Below are 24,099 nucleotides of genomic sequence, written 5' to 3'. Positions count from 1 at the left end.
CACACCCTCACCTGTTGCAACTCGCGGATCTAGCAATCCGGCTTGTGACGCTTCCTCCCTGCACGTGTGGATACCTTGGAGGTGTTGCGCCTGCAGCACTTGGACAAGCCGCCGACGAGCCACGACGAGTCGCGGCACGAGGGTGATCTTGCTGCACGTGGACGAGCTGCTGAGGAGCTGCTGGACGTTGACGTGATCGACTACGTACGACTACGTTGATCGACTACGTACGACTACGTTGATCGTCTTCACTGCATCGACGCAAATCTACATCTTCCGCACCAGTAGTGTGTCGAGTGGTAATCCCATGATCCTTATACGGCAGTTCTTCCTGGTTTTACGCGGTAGAAATTTTTGATTTGCGCTAGTGTAGCCTACCTCGTATCCCAACAAGTACCCCGTACTCAGGGTTATCCCTTGTGGCTATTTTCAGAAGCACCACAGGAGTCCGCAGAGGAGGAGGCCCCGAAAAACTAGGGTATTGTTACGAGTCTCGCAATACCCTCAGAAGAAAACTTAAATGCTCATCTCTCACCTGGACCAGTTTATGTTTTAAACTCCTAGAATCTCTCTGACCTGCACTGTTAAGTTTATTTCAAACTACGTTCTGTAATAACTCGTACCTCATGTATGTATGTAAAAATGTAATATTTGTTGATGCTTTCCCATCGTGGAAGTAATCCTGGTGTATGGCTATGAGACGTGATGTGGATCGTTCGAGGAGTCCTAGGGACACTCGACGGACTACCGGACTTATACTGTTTTAAGTGCGTTTTGGATAAATGCTGTTCTAATAGCGATTAGGCACAGTTAAACAATTTTAAGTTGGGCGGTTCCGCCACAACTGATATCAAAGTAATAGGTTGGGATAATCAACAGATATTACTGTTTAAAAACTGAGACTCTACTTTGAAACAAAGAAAATGTGAGTCATAGGTGGCAGTAGTGTTAACTGGTTGTTTGTTTTGCAGATGCTAACTGTTTGCTGCATTGTCACTAGTATTCGATAGTATATTATTAGGGAGAGATTACGATGCCACCAATTTTTCTACGAGTGTGTATATGAGTCTGTGAATACGTAGGAATCGTTGCATCATGTTGCATAAGCATGTTCTAAAAACTTTTGGGTTTTGTGAGTGTCGTTAGACCTAACCCCATTTCTTTTATAGGATGTTCTAAGAAGGATATACAGATCAGGACGGATGGACCTGGGGACATTACCTGGACAAGCCAGGGTTTGTACAGTTGTTATGGAAGATGCTGCAGGAGCTAGGCTTTCATAACCCTCCGGAGTATTATTGGAGGAAGGAGGACACCTGTCATAAGTAGTGTTATACTGTTTATGTCCATATCCCAGATGAAGACACAAACCCTAATTGGCGTCTTGATGAAATTATGGAGCAGGGTTTCGAGTTCAATGATACAATTGAAAGGGCAGCTATGACCGCCCTCACGGACCTATGCGAGAAACATAAAGTGGAAATAGGGTCGAGCTCTGCTCGATTCTATCCCATAAAGCATCAAGATGATGGTATTTGGAAAAGGAGGATCAAAGCATTGAAGAATTCCTCTCGCGTGGAGCATGACATTCTGGTTGCTGCTGCCTCCGACTATATGACTGCTATGTATAACCTGCACCAATCCTGCATGAGGGAATATTACAATCATAGAAAGAGAAATGAGAATGTCAAGATGGAGGTAATGGGTGCCAGACATGATAAGGAATTGTACAAGAAAGCAGCACTGGCTAGGGAACATGACATGGAAAAGATTATGAGAGAGCAGTCCAGGAGGATAGATGAATATGAAGAAAAGCTCAGGACAATGAAGGAATTCATGGATGCCAGTAGAAACACGGCAGAAAGGGCAAAGGAAGAGGCTGAATCCAATGTTAATAGGCTCGAGGTGGAGAGATTTCAGCAGCTGGACGAAATATTATCTCTTTGTCTGGCCTTAGAAGAAATGCAGGCTCAGGTACCTGCTCAGAACATAGTAAACGTTCCACCGCCTCCACCACCAGAAGAACCACAGCCACTGGTCCCCGAAGAAGCAGATCAATTGGTGGATATTGTAGGTGTTGAGGGTAATGTGGCTCCACCTGCAGCTCCTGAGATCGAGCCCATGAGAATTTAGAAGGTTTCGATATCGACATGGAAGATAATCTGGGTGAAGCTCCAATGGAAAACCATCACTTTGCCTGGGCCGATGCAAATGCAGATGGGTTAGATCCACAAGGCTATGGACCTATACAACAGTGGGGTGAAGCCGAGCAGGAAGGCGAGGAAGAAGAAGAAGATCCAGAAGAAATGGAAGGAAATTATGGTGTCAGCACCTCCGCATCATACACCTCCTACACCTCAAGTGACCCCGGACCAGAGTCAGAAAGCGAGAATTCAGTGAATCAGCCTCCACTTGTCGCTCCTCCAGGACAAACACTGATGACAGTGGATCAGGATGTTCTGCAGGCTACGATGGCCCGACTAGGAATAAATGCTGAAGAATTGGGCATTTATCCCTATGATGGTTGAGAGAAGATCATGATCAAGGAATACTGTAGTGTATTTATGTAAGATAGAAGCAGAGAGACGGAGTAGTGGGGTTGCTTTGTAGAAATTAAACTCCAGTTCTTGTAATATAAATAATGATGTATATAAGTGTGGTTTGTGTGTAACTACAATAATTGTGATGTTATGTGTGAAAAACGAGCATGCTCATGGAACTACTGACAAACTATGGCTTAGACATTAATACTCTGTTTGATTTCAGCAGAATGACGGATCCGAGAGGTCCTCGGGCTTCGGGGTCAGGGGGCCACGAGGAAAACTTACCCAGAGCCCCAACGCTGGCTAATGCCATAGCCAGCCTCATGAATTCAGGAGCTGAACAAGCCCGACTTCTTCAGATGATTGTGCAAAACACTGGAAATGGTGGGAACAGAGGGGACCCAAAACGTGGTGTATCTTACACCCAATTTCTGGAAACTCGTCCTCCAATATTTCTAAAGGCCGAGCACCCACTAGAGGTCAATGAATGGCTTCAGACAATGGAGCAGAAATTTTGAGTAATTCCACAATGCACCCCCACCCAGAAGGTGGAGTTTGCCGGGCTCCAACTCTAGGGTCCTGCTGGGACCTGGTGGACAAGTTATTTGGCAAGGCAACCTGTCGAAAGGGAGGTTACTTGGGAAAATTTCAAGGAAGCTTTCTGAACGCAGTTTGTATCGGAAGGGATTATGCGAATGAAGCTGGAGCAATTTCTAGGGCTACAGCAAGGGAATCGTAGTATTCTGGACTACACAAATGAATTTGATCACTTGGCCTAGTATGCCCCAGAACATGTTAACACGGAGTCCAGAAAGAGGGACTGTTATCTTCGCGGGCTCAATGCACGAATGCAGGAGATGTTGTTTACCTGCACCTTTGCTGATTATAGTTCTGCGGTAAGCACAGCTATTACTGTAGAAGAGAAAATGAGAATTTTAGATGAAACTTTGAAGAAAGAAGAATCTTTGAAGAGAAAGAATATTTCTTTTGGAACTTTCGGGAATACCCTGCAGAGGATGAAGGTAGTATACCGAGGTCCTCCTCGACCCGCTTATCGGCCTTCCTTTGAGCAGAGGCCATTTCAGCCCTGGAATATCAGAAATCATACCAATATTCCTCATCCTGGGTGTAAAAGCTGCCAATCTAGTCATCTAAATAACTTTGAAGAATTAAAAGCAAATTGAGAAGAAAAGGAAAAGAAATTGGCCGAAAATCAAATTCAGGTCAAATTTGGTCGAAATTTGAATTTCAAATTTGAAATTCAGAAAAATTTATCAAAAATATGGAATACAAGTGTAAGAGTGTTTAGAACTTAAGGATCAAGAATTTGGAACAAAATGGTGCTAATTATCCCAAAGGAATCAGAGAAAAGAAAAGGAAAAGGGTGTTTACTGTTCACCATCCGAAAATAGGAGTTCAGCAAAACAGCAGCAGAGTCTGTTTTCAAAATTGAATTCTGCAGAATATTTCAAATAAATGCACCAGGACAACTACACTATATTGAAGTATGAACTTTGGACTACAAGATTTGGGTGTTGTTGGCCGGGAACATGGAAGGGAACCATTTCAAATTGTAGCCCAAAGTCAGCACACTGTCACAGTTAACTGACAAGTCTGAAATTGGTTAAGTCTGAAACAGCAATATGACATCAACTTTGGACTTGAATTCAGAGCAATGTAGATCAAAAGGGGTACTTGTTCATGAGCAAAATGGAACTTTGGGATGTTGTAGAACAAGTTTGGGAAGAAGTTGGACTTAAAGGAAGAGAATTGGATTACTAAACTCGAGCACAAAGTAAGATCAGTGACACTGTCATGAACTGATGAACTGAAACTCGAAGTTCAGTAGAAATTCAGTTGGAGCTGGTAAAAGAATTCAAATTGCACTGTGTTGGATGTTTATCTCGGGGTCAAACCAAAATAAAAGTTGGAGGACTCAAGATTATCTGCAACTTCGGTTAAGACACCGGTGCACCGTCAGATTGGAAATCCACCGTGGAGAAGCTCTGAATTTTGGGCGCCAGAAATCAGAAAAGGGGAGAGCAGCAGAGCCGAGCTCGACGTGTCGCCGCCGCCGCTCTTGGTAGCTCGCCAGCGCGACGACTAGGCCACCTCCTCACCACGTAAGCCTAGGGGTAGACCATGGTGGCAGCCATGCGCATGGTAAACCGTTCATATAATTACCGCTCCTGCACCGCCGTTTCACCGCCGTCCTTTTTACCACCGCCAGCTTCTCCTCTGTCAAGCGCCGCCGCCGAGCAAAATTCCACCGCCACGTCTCGCCTCCCGTCGATTCCTCTCGTCCACTCCCCCACAGACGCCCCAGCTACACCCCAGACCAGTTGTTGTCCAACATCCATGCCAAAGTAACCGTGCTCGCCGTCGCTTCTGTCCGCCGTCGTCGCGCCGCCCGCTCACGGTGAGCTCTACTTCGCGCTGCCTCTCTTCCTTCTTGAGTAGTCGTAGTCGACTCCTTAGGGTCCTACGATGGTGTAGGGGTAGATGTTTGAGTAGGTTATGCCGTTGTCGTGAGTAGTCACCACCGGCCGAGGGTGTCGCCGCCCGTCGCTCTACTTCGCGCTGCCTCTCTTCCTTCTTGAGTAGTCGTAGTCGAGTCCTTAGGGTCCTACGATGTCCTGGCCGAGCTTCGCCGCCGGTGGGGCGCCGGCCGGCGGGTTGCGCCGCCCCCTGTCACGGGCGCGTTTTGGCGGGAGGAGGAAGAAGCACCCAGGCGTTGGGCCCGCGCGGCAGTGGGAAGAGAGGGAGAGAGAGAGAGGCCGGAAGCGGCGCGGCCATCTGTTGGGCCGTGGCCTGGAGGCCCAGTGAAGTACGCGCGGGTCGGCCGGAAAAGGAAAGAGGCCGAGGGCCCAGAGCAGCTAACAGGCTGATGTCGCGAAAGAAAAAGGAAAAAGAAGGAGGGCCGTGGGCCGGTGTTGGGCCAAAGAAAGGAGGAGGAAAGGAGAATCGGCCCACGGGGCCCGTTAGGGGGAAAATAGGGCCGGCGGGTAGAAATGAATAGGAGAGGTGGGGTCCGCGCCGTGGGGCCCAGTGCGCGTGAGAGAGGGTAGAGAAGGGCCGGGTGAGAAAAGTATTTCCGGGCGATTTCGGGAAAAATTAGATTTCCTTTAGTGAAATAATTCGTTTAAATCCGTTTTACACCATTTAAATCACATAAATTTATAGGAGTGTCCAAAATTAGTGAAACCAATTTTGTTAGGCTTTTTTTATTTTCCTTTACGCATTAAAATTTTTACACCCTAGAAAAATAATAAAAATTTGGGTATTTATTTAATGCCTTCCTTTTAAGGTAATTAAATAAATACTTAATATTTATAAAATGTATAAAATATGAATAACACTTTCTTAATCACAAATTATTCTTAACCCATAGGAAATTAGATTTTCAAGTTAGAAAATAATTATAACTTTTTCTAAAGATAAAAGAAAAAGCTATAAGAAGGGTTAAATTAGAAAAATAAAATTGTGGGTTAATCTTTTGGGTTTTTATGTGTTGGCTTACAACTTTATCATGATAGGTTGTATAGTCCTTGTTGGCTTGCAACTTTATCATGAAGAAAAATTGTATAGTCTTTAATTCAAAATGTTGCATTCTAACCCCTGCATGTATTATGCCATAGATCCCGAAGCACCGGAAGGAGTATATTGGGAATTTTCAGAAGGACCTTCGGAGTCCGAAGAAGTGTTTGAGTTAGTTCCCTGTGAAGCCAACCCGTCAGAGTCTACTAATCTTTTTAGCGAACAAGGCAAGCCCCGGTGCATTTATACCTATCTATTTTGGAGTCGTTATTTCATGTGACTAGTTATAGGTTATTTGCTTTATGTATGCACTAAGTCTAGGAGTTGCTTGAAACCTATTCTTGTGTATGATCATGCCTTGTTTTAAGGACATCTTTGCCACTTGTTCAAACCTTAGAAGATACCCAAGTCTAGAATTGCTTACTTGCTTACATGCTTGGTTTACCAACCTTAAGGAAAACTCTTAAGTCATACATGTTGCTTATGAAGGATAACTTGGAAAGTGAAAACGGACAGAAGCTAGAGATGTAGTTCTGTCTGCTAGATTAATTTGGTTAAGGCCCGATTCGTTGTCTTAACCTTTGATCAAGTGATAAGCATCTGATCACTTACTGGGTATGGGACCAGTAAAGCCCAGTAAATTAGTAAACTCTATGATCAGGATTACTTCGTACCCGCGCTTGACGTGTTGGAGATTGGCAGGGGTGTAGCCTGAAACTCACATGGTGATCGGGCCAGACGTGGGGTCCCATGTGGGGGTGCATCCCTGGGTCCGGGTAGTCGTATTCCTAACCATTGAGTTTGCTAATCGAGAGGTTGTTAGATACGACCTGGACAGTCGTATAACGCTGGTGATCAGGGTACTCTCCTGCAGGATGTAATTAGATCCGGATCGCCGAAATTCTCGGTTATGAATGCACTTGATCACTGTTGAGCATCGTAGTATCAATTCATGCAATATGTATTCTCCTGTTATCAATTGATGTATGATTTAACAGCTATGGTTGCTTTTACTTCTGTTATCATTTAGAATGGTTAGGTAATAACTTAACCCAAATAAAAGATAAAACTAAGGCTTTACTCGTAGTAAGCTTTTCGGCAAAAATTGTGTCAACCAAGCACACCCCAAAGGCTGACATGCATTCCAAAGAAAACTATTATATTGGTTAGTCGGGTAAGACTTGCTGAGTACCCCGTACTCAGGGTTTTTCCCCTTGTGGCTATCTTTCAGAAGCTCCGCAAGAGGCTGCAGAGGAGGAGACCCCGAAGCCCTAGGGTATTGGCCTGAGTCTCACAATACCCTAGAGAAAAAGTTCTACGTGCGCATCTTCTCCTGAACTATTTATGTTTAAATCTTAGAGCTTGTCTAACACTGCATCACTAAGTTTGTTTCAACTTATGTCCTGTAATAACTCGTACCTTTTATATATATATGTAAAAATGTAATGTTTGTTGATATTATCCCATCGCGGATATTATCCTGATGTATGGTTATGAAACACGCCGTGGATCCTTCGAGGAGTCCTAGGGACACTCGACGGACTACCGGACTTATGCTGTTTTAGGTGCGTTTCGGATAATTGCTGTTCCGACAGCGATTATGCGCACTTAAACCAGCTTAAGTTGGGCGGTTCCGCCATAGGTGGTATCAGAGCCGTAGGTTGGGATAATCAACAGATATTACCTTTTAAAAACTAAGACTCTATTTTAAAATAATAAAAACAAGACTCACAGGTGGCAGTAGTGTTAACTGTTTGTTTGTTTTGCAGATGCTAACTGTTTGCTGCGTGTCGCTAGTATTCGGTAGTTTATTACTTAGGGAGAGATTACGATGCCACCAATTTTCCTACGAGTGTGTATATGAGTCTAAAAGTATGTAGGAATCGTTGCATCATGTTTGCATTGCATATTTTAAAACTTTTGGGTTTGGTGAGTGCCGTTAGACCTGACCCCATTTCTTTTATAGGATGTTTGAAGAAGGCTACACGGATAAGGATGGGTGGACCCACGGTTGTTACTTGGATAAACCGGGATTCATGCAGTTGCTTTGGAAGACGTTACAAGAATTGGGCTTTCACAATCCCCTAGAGTACTATTGGCAAAAAGAAGATACTGGCCAATAGCAATATTGCACGGTGTATGTACACATTCCGGATGATGACACCCGTCCTAATTGGCGTCTGGAGGAGGTGATGGAGTCGGGTTTTGAATTTAATGACACCATAGAAAGGGCGGCCATGACTGCTCTTACTGAACTATGTGAAACCACAAGGTGGAGGTAGGGTTGAGCTCCGCTCGATTCTATCCGATCAAACATCAAGATGACGGGGTATGGAGGAGGAGGATTAAAGCCTTGAAGAACACTTCTCGAGTAGAGCACGATGTTTTGGTTGCTGCTGCTTCTGATTATATGACAGCAATGTACAACTTGCATCAAGCCTGCATCAGAGAATATTATAACCAGAGGTAGAAGAACGAAGATGCTAAGATGGAATTGATGGGTGCCCGATATGACCAGGAAATGTACAAGAAGGCGGCGATGGCAAGAGAGCATGATATGGAAAAGCAATGCGAGAGCAATCCAGAAGAATTGAGGATTACGAAGAAAAACTCAGAGTGATGCAAGGGTTCATTGAAGCCAGCAGGAGCATGGCGGATAGAGCAAGGGAGGAAGCTGAATCAAATGTCCATAGGCTGGAGGCGGAAAGGTTCCAACAGCTAGACGAGATCCTGTCACTTCATCTAGCCTTGGAAGAAATGAAGGCTCAGGCACCTGCACAAAATATTGTCAATGTCCCACCACCTCCACCACCAGAAGAGCCTCAGCCACCGAACCCGGAGGAAGCGGATCAACTAGTACCTATGATAGAAGTGGAAGAAGATCCGGTGCCACCAGCAGATCCTGAGATAGATCTATATGCTCGTGAGAATCTTGAGGGGTTTGATGTGGACATGGAGGACGACCAGGGTGAAGTCCCTGCGGGAAATCAACAGTTCACTTGGGCCAATGCCAATGCTGATGGACTAGATCCTCAGGGCTATGGACCCCTGCAGCAATGGGGAGAAGAAGAACCAGAAGGTGGAGAAGAAGAAGAGGATCCTGAAGAAATGGAAGGAAACTCTGGAGTTAGCACCTCTGCCTCTGATCCTTCCCGCACTTGGAGTGACTTCGGGCTGGAGTCCGGGAGTGAAAATTCCGTCAATCAAGCCCCACCCGTCGCTCCCCCATGACAAACGTTAATGACCGTAGACCAAGACATCCTGCAGGAAGCAATGGCTCGACTGGGCCTAAATGCCGAAGAACTAGGCATTTTCCCTTATGATGGTTAAAGATGAACTTTGTCTGAAAAATGTTGTAATATATTTTTGTAAGATATGCGTGTTGGACAAGTGGTACGGAGGGTGTTTGTAAAAAGTAACTCCAGGGCATGTATTATAAATAAGTATGTGTATAAGTATGGTTTGTATGTGAGCATACTGTGATGTGTGACCTAATAATGTGCAGAAGATTGTTGATAAAATGCACCTTAGATATTAATATCCTGTTTACTCTTGGTAGCATGACGGATCCCAGAGAACCACGAGCTTCAGGTTCTGGAGGTCAGGAAGAGAATTTACCCAGAGCACCCACGCTGGCTGATGCCATAGCCAGTCTTATGAACTCCGGGGCAGAACAAGCCCGATTACTCCAAATGATCATACAGAACACTGGTAATGGTGGACGTAGGCGAGATCCGGAGCAGGGTGTGTCCTACACCCAATTTCTGGAAACCCGTCCCCCAGTATTCTTGAAGGCCGAGCATCCACTGGAAGCTAACGAGTGGCTTCAAGCCATGGAACAAAAGTTTCGAGTAATCCCCCAATGTACTACCACTCAGAAGGCCGAATTTGCAGGGCTTCAGCTTCAAGGCCTCGCAGCAACTTGGTGGACCAGCCATCTGGCCAGGCAGCCAGTGGGTAGGGAAGTCACGTGGGAGGATTTTAAGGAAGCCTTCCGGACGCAGTTCGTGCCGGAAGGTATCATGAGAATGAAACTGGAACAGTTCTTAGGACTGCAACAAGGAAATCGCAGTATTCTGGAATATACCAGTGAATTCGACCACCTAGCCCAATATGCACCAGAGCATGTCAACACTGAATCCAGAAAGAGGGATTGCTACCTTCGAGGGCTCAATGCAAGAATGCAGGAAAAGTTGTCCACCTGCACTTTCGCTGATTATAGCTCTGCGGTAAGTACGGCCATTACTGCGGAAGAAAAGATGAAAATTTTGGATGAAACCTTGAAGAAAGAAGAAGCATTGAAGAGGAAGAATGTTCCTTCTAGAAACTTTGGGAATGCTCCACAGAGAATGAAGGTGGTATATCGAGGTCCTCCCCGACCCATGTATCGCCCTTCATTTCAGCAACGGCCTTTCCAGTCTTGGAATGCTAGAGCTCCCAGTGCTGCCCCTCGTCCTGGAATTGCACCACCTCTCGGGTTTCGTAACCCTACTCCTTCAGGAACTCCACAGGTTTGTTTCAACTGTGGAAAGCCAGGACACTTCGCCCGAGACTGCTGTTTTCCCAAAGTTGGGGGAAACGCAAACTTAAGGGCTCAGACCTCGGGCCAAGGCACTGGACAAAAGTTTGTCCGTCGTAAGTTCGTCAACACCAAGACGGGACAAGCTCACTATATGAATGTAGAAGAAATTCCAGAAGGAGAGCCTATCCTGGCAGGTATGTATCTTGTTAACAATTATCCTGCTATGGTCTTATTTGATTCAGGCGCATCGCATACTTTTATAAGTAAAAGGTTTGTTACACAACATCAACTAGAGGTCCATACATTAAATGTCAAGTATGCTATTCAAGCTACTGGGGCCACACAGAATACAAATCAAGTAGCTCGCAATGTGATTGTAAACCTAGAAGGAAATAAGGTGGGATCTTACCCTTTAATTCTGGAAGATCAAGGAATAGATCTTATTTTAGGAGTAAATTGGATGAAAGAACATAAAGTTCAAATTAATATGGTTACTCGGGTCGTTAGCATGAAAGATGATCAAGGCCACTCTTTCGAGCTCCAATTACCCGCTCATCCTTGTTTGGACCAGATGGTCAAAAAGACTAGAGCAGTGACTCTAGAATCTATTCCTGTGGTTAATGAGTTTATAGATGTATTTCCAGAAGATTTGCCTGGGCTACCGCCTGATAGAGCGGTAGAATTCACTATTGAGTTAGAACCAGGCACCGCTCCTATCTCTAGAAGACCATATCGAATGCCACCTAAAGAGCTAGCAAAGTTAAAAACACAACTTCAAGAACTGTTGGATAAAGGTTTCGTCCGACCTAGCACTTCACCATGGGGCTGCCCAGCTCTATTTGTTAAAAAGAAGGATGGCACATTAAGGCTATGTGTGGATTACCGCCCTTTAAATGCGGTAACCATTAAAAACAAGTATCCGCTGCCACGGATTGACTTGTTGTTCGACCAGTTGTCCGGAGCTAAGGTCTTTTCAAAAATCGACCTTCGGTCAGGGTACCATCAGATTAAGATAAAACCCGAAGACATACCAAAAACAGCCTTTTCAACGCGATATGGACTATATGAGTATTTGGTTATGTCTTTCGGACTGACAAATGCCCCAGCGCATTTTATGTACCTCATGAACTCAGTATTCATGCCGGAGCTAGATAAATTTGTGGTCGTCTTTATAGACGATATCCTTGTCTTTTCTAAAAATGAGGAGGAACATGCGCAACACTTGCGCATTGTTCTAAATAGACTCCGGGAACACCAGTTGTATGCCAAGTTCAGTAAGTGTGAATTCTGGTTAAAGAAAGTTCCATTCCTTGGGCATATACTGTCCGAAAAAGGAATCGAAGTAGATCCCGGAAAGGTCAAGGATATACTGGATTGGAAATCGCCAACCTCTATTCATGAAGTAAGAAGTTTCTTGGGAATGGCTGGCTATTACCGTAGATTCATCCCCAATTTCTCAAAGATTTCTAAACCAATCACAGAATTATTAAAGAAAGAAATAAAATTTGAATGGAAGCCTGAGTGTGAGGAATCATTCCAAGTCTTGAAGAAATTACTGACTACAGCCCCAGTGCTAGCTCAACCTGACATAGAGAAACCCTTTGATGTATACTGTGATGCCTCAGGAACAGGCATCGGGTGTGTTCTGATGCAAGAAGGCAAGGTTATTTCTTATGCTTCTCGTCAATTGAAGCGTCATGAAGAGCATTACCCTACCCATGATTTAGAACTTGCTGCCGTAGTGCATGCATTAAAGATATGGTGACACTATCTTTTAGGTAGTGAATGTCGTATCTTTACTAACCACAAAAGTTTGAAATATATCTTTACTCAAATGGACTTGAACATGAGGCAAAGACGGTGGCTGGAACTGATTAAAGATTATAAACTAGAAATCCATTATCATCCTGGTAAGGCTAATGTGGTGGCCGACGCCTTGAGCAGAAAGGCCCAATGCCACTGCACTACCGTCCAGTCTAACCTGAAGACCTTGTGTGAAGAAATGGAAGAATTAAGTTTGGAAATAGTTAAACAAGGCACACTTCAGAATATTATGGTTCAAGATACCTTAAAAGAAAGAATTATAACAGCCCAAAAAGAAGATCCATGGATTAAGATACTTTATCAGCAAAAAGTCGAGGGGAAGATTCCCGAATTTAATCAAGAAGAGGATGGAGGACTGTACTTCAAGAACAGGATAGTGGTTCCTGAAGATGAGGACCTGAGGAGATTAATCTTAGAAGAAGCACATTTGTCCAAGTTCTCCATTTATCCCGGAACCAATAAAATGTACCAAGATTTAAAGCAAAGATTTTGGTGGGCCAAGATGAAACCTGAAATTGCAAGATATGTAGCAGAATGTGATACTTGCCAAAGAGTTAAACCCATACTACAAAAGTCGGCAGGTTTGTTACAACCTTCAAAAATCCCTGTCTGGAAATCGGAAGATATTTCTATGGATTTCATAGTTGGATTGCCTACCACTTCAAAGGGGTATGATTCCATCTGGGTTATTGTCGATCGCCTTACTAAGTCGGCTCACTTCCTTCCAGTCAAGACTACTTATCCGGTGTCGACATATGCCAAGCTCTATATAGCCCGGATCGTATCCTTGCACGGAGTACCAAAGACCATTATCTCCGATCGAGGTTCCCAGTTTGTTTCCAGATTCTGGGAACGATTGCAAAAGGACATGGGTACTACTCTAATTAGAAGTTCTGCCTATCATCCTCAAACTGGAGGACAGACAGAAAGGGTCAATCAAATTTTGGAAGACATGTTGAGAGCATGTGTCCTTACCTTCTCTAAGCTATGGGATGAATGTTTGCCCCTAGCCGAGTTCTCCTATAATAATAGCTATCAAGCTAGCATTAAGATGGCACCTTTCGAAGCCTTGTATGGTCGAACATGCCGAACTCCTTTAAATTGGTCAGGAGTAGGAGAAAGGACACATTTGGGATCGGACTTGGTTATGGAAACCGAGGAAAAAGTCCAGAAGATTCACAAAAATTTAGAAATAGCCCAGTCCCGACAAAAGAGTTATTCGGACAAAAGAAGACGGTCCTTGGAATTTTATGCCGGAGATTTTGTATACTTAAAGGTATCCCCAATGAAAGGCGTACATCGCTTTGGAGTAAAGGGTAAGTTAGCCCCAAGGTATATTGGCCCCTATGAAATTCTGGAACGAAAGGGTCCAGTGGCATATAAGCTGTCATTGCCAGACCAACTTGCTTCTATACATGACGTATTTCATGTATCTCAGCTTAAGAAGTGCCTAAGAGTTCCAGAAGAAATTTTAGAAGATCCAGAAATTGAACTCGAGCCCGATCTAACCTATGAAGAAAGACCCATTAAAATTCTGGATCAAAAGAGACGAGATACCCGAACTCGGAGTATCACGTTTTATAAGGTGCAATGGAAAAACCATACTCCGGATGAAGCTACTTGGGAACAAGCTGAAGACCTAGAGTCTAAGTATCCGGAATTATTTGAAACCGTCAAGAACTGAGGAACAAGAGCCACCACCCCACTATCCTTGTATAGAAAAAGAAAGAATAGTTGACCTGACGCAGTTTCCTTTCTATTCTCAAAACCGAGGATTTAACCCCGAGAATCTCGGGACGAGATTCTGTTAAGGGGGAGAGGCTGTAATAGCTGACAATCTAGTCATCTAAATAACTTTGAAGAATTAAAAGCAAATTGAGAAGAAAAGGAAAAGAAATTAGCCGAAAATCAAATTTGGGTCAAATTTGGTCGAAATTTGAATTTCAAATTTTAAATTCAGAAAAATTTGTCAAAAATATGGAATACAAGTGTAAGAGTGTTTAGAACTTAAGGATCAAGAATTTGGAACAAAATGGTGCTAATTATCCCAAAGGAATCAGAGAAAAGAAAAAGAAAAGGGTGTTTACTATTCACCGTCCGAAAATAGGAGTTCAGCAAAACAGCAGCAGAGTCTGTTTTCAAAATTGAATTCTGCAGAATTTTTCAAATAAATGCACCAGAACAACTACACTATATTGAAGTATGAACTTTGGACTACAAGATTTGGGTGTTGTTGGCCGGGAACATGGAAGGGAACCATTTCAAATTGTAGCCCAAAGTCAGCACACTGTCACAGTTAACTGACAAGTCTGAAATTGGTTAAGTCTGAAACAGCAATATGACATCAACTTTGGACTTGAATTCAGAGCAATGTAGATCAAAAGGGATACTTGTTCATGAGCAAAATGGAACTTTGGGATGTTGTAGAACATGTTTAGGAAGAAGTTGGACTTAAAGGAAGAGAATTGGATTACTAAACTCGAGCACAAAGTAAGATCAGTGACACTGTCATGAACTGATGAACTGCAACTCGAAGTTCAGTAGAAATTCAGTTGGAGCTGGTAAAAGAATTCAAATTGCACTGTGTTGGATGTTTATCTCGGGGTCAAACCAAAATAAAAGTTGGAGGACTCAAGATTATCTGCAACTTCGGTTAAGACACCGGTGCACCGTCGGATTGGAAATCCATCGTGGAGAAGCTGTGAATTTTGGGCGCCAGAAATCATAAAAGGGGAGAGCAGCAGAGCCGAGCTCGACGTGTCGCCGCCGCCGCTCTCGGTAGCTCGCCATCGCGACGACTAGGCTACCTCCTCACCATGTAAGCCTAGGGGTAGACCACGGTGGCAGCCATGCGCACGGTAAACCGTTCGTATAATTACCGCTCCCGCGCCGCCGTTTCACCGCCGTCCTTTTTACCGCCGCCAGCTTCTCCTCTGTCAAGCACCGCCGCCGAGCAAAATTCCACCGCCACGTCTCGCCTCCCGTCGATTCCTCTCGTCCCCTCCCCCACAGACGCCCCAGCTACACCCCAGACTGTTGGGATACGAGGTAGGCTACACTAGCGCAAATCAAAATTTCTACCGCGTATAACCAGGAAGAACTGCCGTATAAGGATCACGGGATTACCACTCGACGCACTACTGGTGCGGAAGATGTAGATATGTGTCGATGCAGTGAAGACGATCACGTAGTCGTACGTAGTCGATCACGTCCAGCAGCTCCTTAGCAGCTCGTCCACGTGCAGCAAGATCGCCTCCGGTGCCGCGGCTCGTCGTCGGCTCGTCGTGGCTCGTCGGCGGCTCGTCCAAGTGCTGCAGGTGCAACACCTCCAAGGTATCCACACGTGCAGGGAGGAAGCGTCGCAAGCCGAATTGCTAGATCCGCGAGTTGCAACAGGCGAGGACGTGGGAGGCGCGGCAAGTGTGTTTCGCCAAAAAGGTGTAAACCCTAGGGCGCCCCCACCCCTCTATTTATAGAGGTTCCTGATGGGCCTCTGGATCCGAGGCCCATTAGTACTCCTAAACCTAATCCAACTCGGATCAGATCCGAATTGGGCTTCCAGCCCCTTAAGTGTGTGACCCTATGGGTTCGGATACGTATAGACATGGCCCGAGTACTCCTACTCGGCCCAATAGTCGGTAGCGGCCTCTAGCAAGACGTGCCAACTCCTATACGCACACGAAGATCATATCAGACGAACCATCACAACATAATATACATGCTATTCCCTTTGCCTCATGATATTTGGTCTAGCTTCAAGCCGACCGCTCTTTCTCGATCCTGTGATTCGGAATCCCTTTGTAGGTTAACTCTTAACCGTACGTAGCATGGCCATGCATTTTTGGATCCGATCACTCGAGGGGCCCAGAGATATCACTCTCAATCAGAGAGGGGCAAATCCCATCTTGATTGACCATGTCTCATAGCATGCTTCTTGACAAACCCGAAAGCTACCTTTATAACTACCCTGTTACGGCGTAGCGTTTGATAGCCCCTAAGTAAGTCGATCCACATCTAGAATACATGCGACAATCTCAGGTCTAAGGACAAAGCGTATATGTTGTATAAAGAGAGAACTACTTCTCATGTTGGGTCAGTCCTAACACATGTCTCCACATGTGTCCACATTATTAGTTCAACATCTCCATGTCCATGACTTGTGAAACATAGTCATCAACTAATACATGTGCTAGTCTAATATTCATGTGTATCCTCACATGAACTCTGACTAGGGACAACTTTAGAATAACCATACAAGTAAAGAGTTTCACATACAATTCACATAATTGCAAATCAATTCAAGTAGCCTTTAATGGATATTCAATGAACACACTATACAAATCATGGATACAAATGGAATATCATCATCTCTATGATTGCCTCTAGGGCATACCTCCAACAGTCTCCCACTTGCACTAGAGTCAATCTAGAAGGTACCTAATACCCATAGCTCTTACATGCGCATCATGCTTAGCCTGCGGGAGTGGTTTTGTCAACGGATCAGAAATGTTCAGATCCGTGTGTATTTTGCATATCTTGATCTCACCCCGGTTAACGAAGTCTCGAATGAGATCAAATCGCCGCATTACGTGTTTGTTCTTCTGGTGGTTCCTTGGCTCCTTTGCTTGCGCAATTGCCCCATTGTTATCACAGTAGAGATTCAATGGGCTGGACGCATTCGGGAACACACCAAGCTCAATGAGGAAATTCCTTATCCAAACACCTTCCTTCGCGGCTTCCGAAGCCGCGATGTACTCGGCTTCTGTCGTAGAATCGGCCACCGTCTCCTGCTTGGAACTCTTCCAACTAACAGCACCACCATTTAGCGTGAACACAAATCCTGATTGTGACTTTGAATCATCTCTGTCGGTTTGGAAACTAGCATCGGTGTAACCTGTTACAACGAGCTCCTCCTGACCTCCATAGACGAGGAACATATCTTTAGTCCTTCTCAAGTACTTAAGAATGTTTTTCACCGCTGTCCAGTGACTCTCACCTGGCTCAGATTGGTGTCTGCTTGTCATACTTAGCTCATATGAAACATCTGGGCGAGTACTTATCATTGCATACATGATAGATCCAGTAGCCGAGGCATATGGCACTCTACTCATGCGATCCCGCTCATCAGCAGTCGAAGGACACTGAGTCTTGCTGAGATGTATGCCATGTGACATAGGCAAGAACCCTTTCTTTGCCTCTTCCATGCTGAACCGCTTCAACACTTTGTCAATATAAGTATCTTGGCTCAAACCTATAAGCCTTCTCGATCTATCTCTATAGATCTTAATGCCCAGAATATATGCCGCTTCCCCTAAGTCCTTCATCGAAAAACTATTTTTCAGTGAAGTCTTTACGGACTCAAGCATAGGAATGTTATTTCCAATCAGTAATATGTCATCCACATATAAGATTAGAAATACTACAGAGCTCCCACTAACCTTCTTGTAAACACAAGACTCTTCTTCGTTCTTGGTGAAGTCAAACCCTTTGACCACTTCATCAAAACGAATGTTCCAACTCCTAGATGCTTGCTTCAATCCATAAATGGATCTCTGAAGCTTGCATACCTTTCCAGCATTTTTCGGATCGACAAAACCCTCGGGCTGTATCATATACACGTCCTCAGCTAGATTTCCATTCAGGAAAGTTGTCTTGACATCCATCTGCCATATCTCATAATCGAAATATGCAGCTATAGCTAGAATAATCCGAATGGACTTAAGCATCACTACGGGCGAGAAGGTCTCGTCGTAGTCAACTCCTTGAACTTTTCGAAAACCTTTTGCGACAAGTCGTGCTTTATAGATGTGAACATTTTCATCCATGTCCTTTTTCTTCTTATAGATCCACTTGCACTCTATGGCTTTAACACCATCAGGCGGGTCAACCAAGTTCCAAACTTGATTGTCTCCCATGGACTCTATTTCGGATTGCATGGCACTCTGCCATTTTTCGGAGTCTAGGTTCATCATTGCTTCTGCATATGTCGCAGGCTCATCATTGTCCAACAATAATATTTCCCGTATTTCGCGGAGCCTTGCCGACCTTCGTGGTTGTGGCGGTGCTTCTCTTGCCATGGGTATCTCAACTTGTTCTGCTACGTTAGCATCATTCATTGATTCTTGCCCGATCGGCTCATCTTGAACTTCTTCAAGATGCACTGTCTTTCCACTCTTTTCTCCTTTGAGAAACTCTTTCTCTAGGAAAACCCCGTTCCGAGCGACAAACACTTTGCCTTCTGATCGGTTGTAGAAATAATATCCCAAAGTTTCCTTTGGATATCCCACGAAAATGCACTTATCCGATTTGGGTGTGATCTTGTCCAACTGAAGTCGCTTGACAAACACTTCACATCCCCAAATCTTTAGAAAAGACAAACTAGGAACCTTTCCAGTCCATATCTCATATGGTGTCTTAACTACGGATTTAGATGGTACCCTATTAAGTGTGAAAGCTGCTGTTTCTAGAGCGTATCCCCAAAATGACAACGGTAGGTCCGACTGGCTCATCATTGATCGAACCATGCCTAACAAAGTTCGATTACGTCGCTCGGACACACCGTTTCTCTGAGGTGTTCCAGGCGGCGTAAGTTGTGGAACAATTCCGCAACTCTTTAGATGATTGCTAAACTCGTGGCTCAATACTCACCTCCACGATCAGATCGTAAGGCCTTAATTTTCTTGCCACGCTGATTTTCAACTTCATTCTGAAATTCCTTGAACTTTTCAAAGGTTTCAGACTTGTGCCTCATCAAGTAGACATAGCCATATCTACTAAAATCATCAGTGAAAGTTATGAAGTATTGGAATCCTCCTCTAGTCGTCGTTCTCATTGGTCCGCATACATCACTATGTACGAGTTCCAACAAGTTTACTGCTCTCTCAGGAAATCCTGTGAAAGGCGTCTTGGTCATCTTGCCTAGCAAGCAAGCCTCGCATGTCTCGTATGATTCAAAATCAAACGAAGTTAGAAGTCCATCAGAATGGAGCTTCTTCATGCGCTTTTCACTTATATGACCCAAACGACAATGCCACAAGTAGGTAGGACTCAAATCATTAGGCCGAGGCCTTTTAGCACTTACATTACACACAGGTGAACCATCAAGATTTAAAACAAACAATCCATTCACAATGGGTGCAAAAGCCATAAACATATTATTCTTAGAGATCACACAACCATTGTTTTCACTCGCAAATGAATAACCATCCTTCATCAAGCATGAAGGAGACAAAATGTTTCGACTTAAACTAGGAACAAAATAACAATTATTCAACTCCATAATAAATCCTGACGGGAGGTGGAGTTGCATCGTCCCGACGGTCAAAGCAGCAACTCTTGCATTATTGCCCACGCGGAAATCAACTTCTCCTCTTTCCACGCTTCTACTTCTTATCATTCCCTGCATCGAATTGCAAATATGAGCAACCGATCCGGTATCAAATACCCAAGAATTAATAACTGTATCAGTGAGAAATATGTTGTCTATGACATTAACAACAAGCGTACCTGAGGTAGAAGTACTCTTACTTCCGCCATTCTTCAAGGAAGCTAGGTACTGCTTGCAGTTTCTCTTCCAGTGACCAAGTTCATGACAGTAAAAGCACTCTTTGTCTGGAGCAGGTCCAGGTCCAGCTTTAACCTTGGGCAGTGGGTTTGGCTTGGACGTTCCAGCCTTGCCCTTCTTCTTCCAAGAATTTCCCTTCTTCTTAAAGCTGGGCTTGTTCTGTATCACCATCACATGGCTGGTACTAGCGCTTTTCTTGATGTCAGCCTCTGCTGTCTTGAGCATACCACACAGCTCATTCAGACCCTTCTCCGTCCCATGCATATGGTAGTTCGAGATGAATTTCCCATAGCTAGGCGGAAGAGACGAAAGAATGAAATCAGTGGCCAACTCTTGGCCCAGTGGGAAGCCTAGCTTCTCCAACCGTTGAGTGTAAACAACCATCTTGATTACGTGTGGTCCTACTGCTGCGCCTTCTGCTAGCTTGCTCTAAACAAAGGCCTTAGACACATTGAACCTTTCAGTCTTGGCCTGTGTTTGGAACATGTCTCTAAGCGCCACGATCATATCGTGCGCCTCATGGTTTGTTTCGAACTGCATCTGCAGCTCGGGTTCCATGCAAGCAAGCATAAGGCAGCTTACTTCGAGGTTAGCATCACATGCTTTCTTGTAAGCATTCTTAGCAGCAGCGGGTGCATCATCACCAGATTCTTCTGGTAGTGGGTTGTCTAGAACATCTTCCTTTTTCTCAGCCCTGAGAACAATTCTCAGGTTACGGATCCAATCCGAGTAGTTTGTTCCATTCAACTTGTCCTTCTCAAGGACCGAACGCAAAGCAAATGATGTGGTGGTGTTGCTAGGTGCCATTTTATCTACAACAAAAGTAATGCAAAATACACTAAGACAAACATATCCATGATAGAGCAAATTACATTAAACTATTTTAACAGAATCTACTCCCACTAAAATCAATATCCCTCTATTGAAACTTAGTGATTCAGGATCCACAACTAACAAGTCCACTAGTGAGCTTTAGCATCACCGCTAGCAAACGAGGTAGATCAGTAAGCAACTTTTGCTAATCATATCACATATGACTCCTGTTGTTGGGTGACATCTCTATGTCTCGGCGCCCAACCTCTATGCCCCAAGGTCCTTAACCGTTAAGATAACCTTGTTAAGCAAACCAACCCTTATGCGTGTAAGTGTCCGACACAAACCCGTCTAGTCAAGGAAAACTAGTGGCACCCTAATTTCATAGACCCACCACTAATTGTAGAAGACATGGGACGGTGCAAGTTTTAGTTGGGAGGGCATACTAACTTAAACTTTGTGAGGGATCGTTCTACTTCTAACATCACAGCATGCAGAAAGTAAAACATAAACAGAATAGCATTCACATAGTTGTGACACAGTATGGCCCGTTTTCATATGGTGATCTCCATCTCCATAGAACCTGTTCACCATGGTGATCTCCATCTCCATGTTCCATGTGCGCCATCCTCCTGGTGATGAGTCCTCCAAGAACTAGAGCATGCTATTACGCCTAATAGCTAGTAAAGAATCTAGTAATGAAGATTACATAGTTGCTTGGATCATCACAGATTGGTACGCAGACCATTAAATACAATAAAGTGACAACACATATGGCTCCTGCCGTGTTGCCGTACGCGCGACACGCAGGTCACGAATGAGTTACACACATGCATCACATACACAAGGGGGCCATACTGATCACAAGATACATACATACATCCTGCAAAACAGAGTTAGGCGTCCTAACGTTCCAAACTTCAGAGGCCCGAAACTCCATCTTCCAAGCCGAATTTGGGAAATCAAATTTCGCCGAAAATGGCGAAGCGGTTGAATTTCATGTGTAACTTTTTTTGTAGATCAATTTTCGTATAAAAATCGCCCCGATCCGAGATCGTACCGAAAAGTTACGGCTGATTTACCGAAGCATACGCATACGGCAAAATCCCGACCCCGGCAGTAGATCCCATCTACTATTGCACATCTAATGCGCCTGGCGTATGACCCTGGATCTCGATTCGACCAATCATATTGATCTTCCCTCACTGCAACTGGATTTACGTGTATCACTTAACTCCGATGGCGGAAACCGACCGGTAGGAGTATGTCGTTACACTACCATTGCAGCAAGGGCACGAAATCAGGACATAGATCAAACAGAGAACTCGCATATCTCCATATGCACACATCCCGAATCCAAAACTAAGCAGCTACGGCTCTGATGCCACTGTTGGGATACGAGGTAGGCTACACTAGCGCAAATCAAAATTTCTACCGCGTATAACCAGGAAGAACTGCCGTATAAGGATCACGGGATTACCACTCGACGCACTACTGGTGCGGAAGATGTAGATATGCATCGGTGCAGTGAAGACGATCACGTAGTCGTACGTAGTCAATCACGTCCAGCAGCTCCTCAGCAGCTCGTCCACGTGCAGCAAGATCGCCTCCGGTGCCGCGGCTCGTCGTCGGCTCGTCGTGGCTCGTCGGCGGCTCGTCGATGGCTCGTCCAAGTGTTGCAGGCGCAACACCTCCAAGGTATCCACACGTGCAGGGAGGAAGCGTCGCAAGCCGGATTGCTAGATCCGCGAGTTGCAACAGGCGAGGGCGTGGGAGGCGCGGCAAGTGTGTTTCGCCAAAAAGGTGTAAACCCTAGGGTGCCCCCACCCCTCTATTTATAGAGGTTCCTGATGGGCCTCTGGATCCGAGGCCCATTAGTACTCCTAAACCTAATCCAACTCGGATCAGATCCGAATTGGGCTTCCAGCCCCTTAAGTGTGTGACCCTATGGGTTCGGATACGTATAGACATGGCCCGAGTACTCCTACTCGGCCCAATAGTCGGTAGCAGGCTCTAGCAAGACGTGCCAACTCCTATACGCACACGAAGATCATATGAGACGAACCATCACAACATAATATACATGTTATTCCCTTTGCCTCACGATATTTGGTCTAGCTTCAAGCCGACCGCTCTTTCTCGATCCTGTGATTCGGAATCCCTTTGTAGGTTAACTCTTAACCGTACGTAGCATGGCCATGCATTTTTGGATCCGATCACTCGAGGGGCCCAGAGATATCACTCTCAATCAGAGAGGGGCAAATCCCATCTTGATTGACCATGTCTCATAGCATGCTTCTTGACAAACCCGAAAGCTACCTTTATAACTACCCTGTTACGGCGTAGCGTTTGATAGCCCCTAAGTAAGTCGATCCACATCTAGAATACATGCGACAATTTCAGGTCTAAGGACAAAGCGTATATGTTGTATAAAGAGAGAACTACTTCTCATGTTGGGTCAGTCCTAACACATGTCTCCACATGTGTCCACATTATTAGTTCAACATCTCCATGTCCATGACTTGTGAAACATAGTCATCAACTAATACATGTGCTAGTCTAATATTCATGTGTGTCCTCACATGAACTCTGACTAGGGACAACTTTAGAATAACCATACAAGTAAAGAGTTTCACATACAATTCACATAATTGCAAATCAATTCAAGTAGCCTTTAATGGATATTCAATGAACACAATATACAAATCATGGATACAAATGGAATATCATCATCTCTATGATTGCCTCTAGGGCATACCTCCAACACAGACCAGTTGTTGTCCAACATCCATGCCAAAGTAACCATGCTCGCCGTCGCTTCTGTCCGCCGTCGTCGCGCCGCCCGCTCACGGTGAGCTCTACTTCGCGCTGCCTCTCTTCCTTCTTGAGTAGTCGTAGTCGAGTCCTTAGGGTCCTAGGATGGTGTAGGGGTAGATGTTTGAGTAGGTTATGCCATTGTCGTGAGTAGTCACCACCGGCCGAGGGTGTCGCCGCCCGTCGCCGTGGATGGGATGGCTCCGGCCATCTCCCGGGGAGCTGTCGCTGCGAACGGGTGCGTGAAGGTGTAAGGGTGTTGTCCTGGCCAAGCTTCACCGCCGGTGGGGCGCCGGCCGGCGGGTTGCGCCGCCCCCTGTCACGGGCGCGTTTTGGCGGGAGGAGGAAGAAGCACCCGGGCGTTGGGCCCGCGCGGCAGTGGGAAGAGAGGGAGAGAGAGAGAGAGGCCGGAAGCGGCGCGGCCATCTGTTGGGCCGTGGCCTGGAGGCCCAGTGAAGTACGCGCGGGTCGGCCGGAAAAGG

The sequence above is a fragment of the Setaria italica genome, chromosome IX (assembly GCF_000263155.2).
Source record: "Setaria italica strain Yugu1 chromosome IX, Setaria_italica_v2.0, whole genome shotgun sequence".
Lineage (NCBI taxonomy): Eukaryota > Viridiplantae > Streptophyta > Magnoliopsida > Poales > Poaceae > Setaria > Setaria italica.
The sequence above is the reverse complement of the archived record's forward strand: the minus strand, read 5'-3'. Positions refer to the sequence as shown.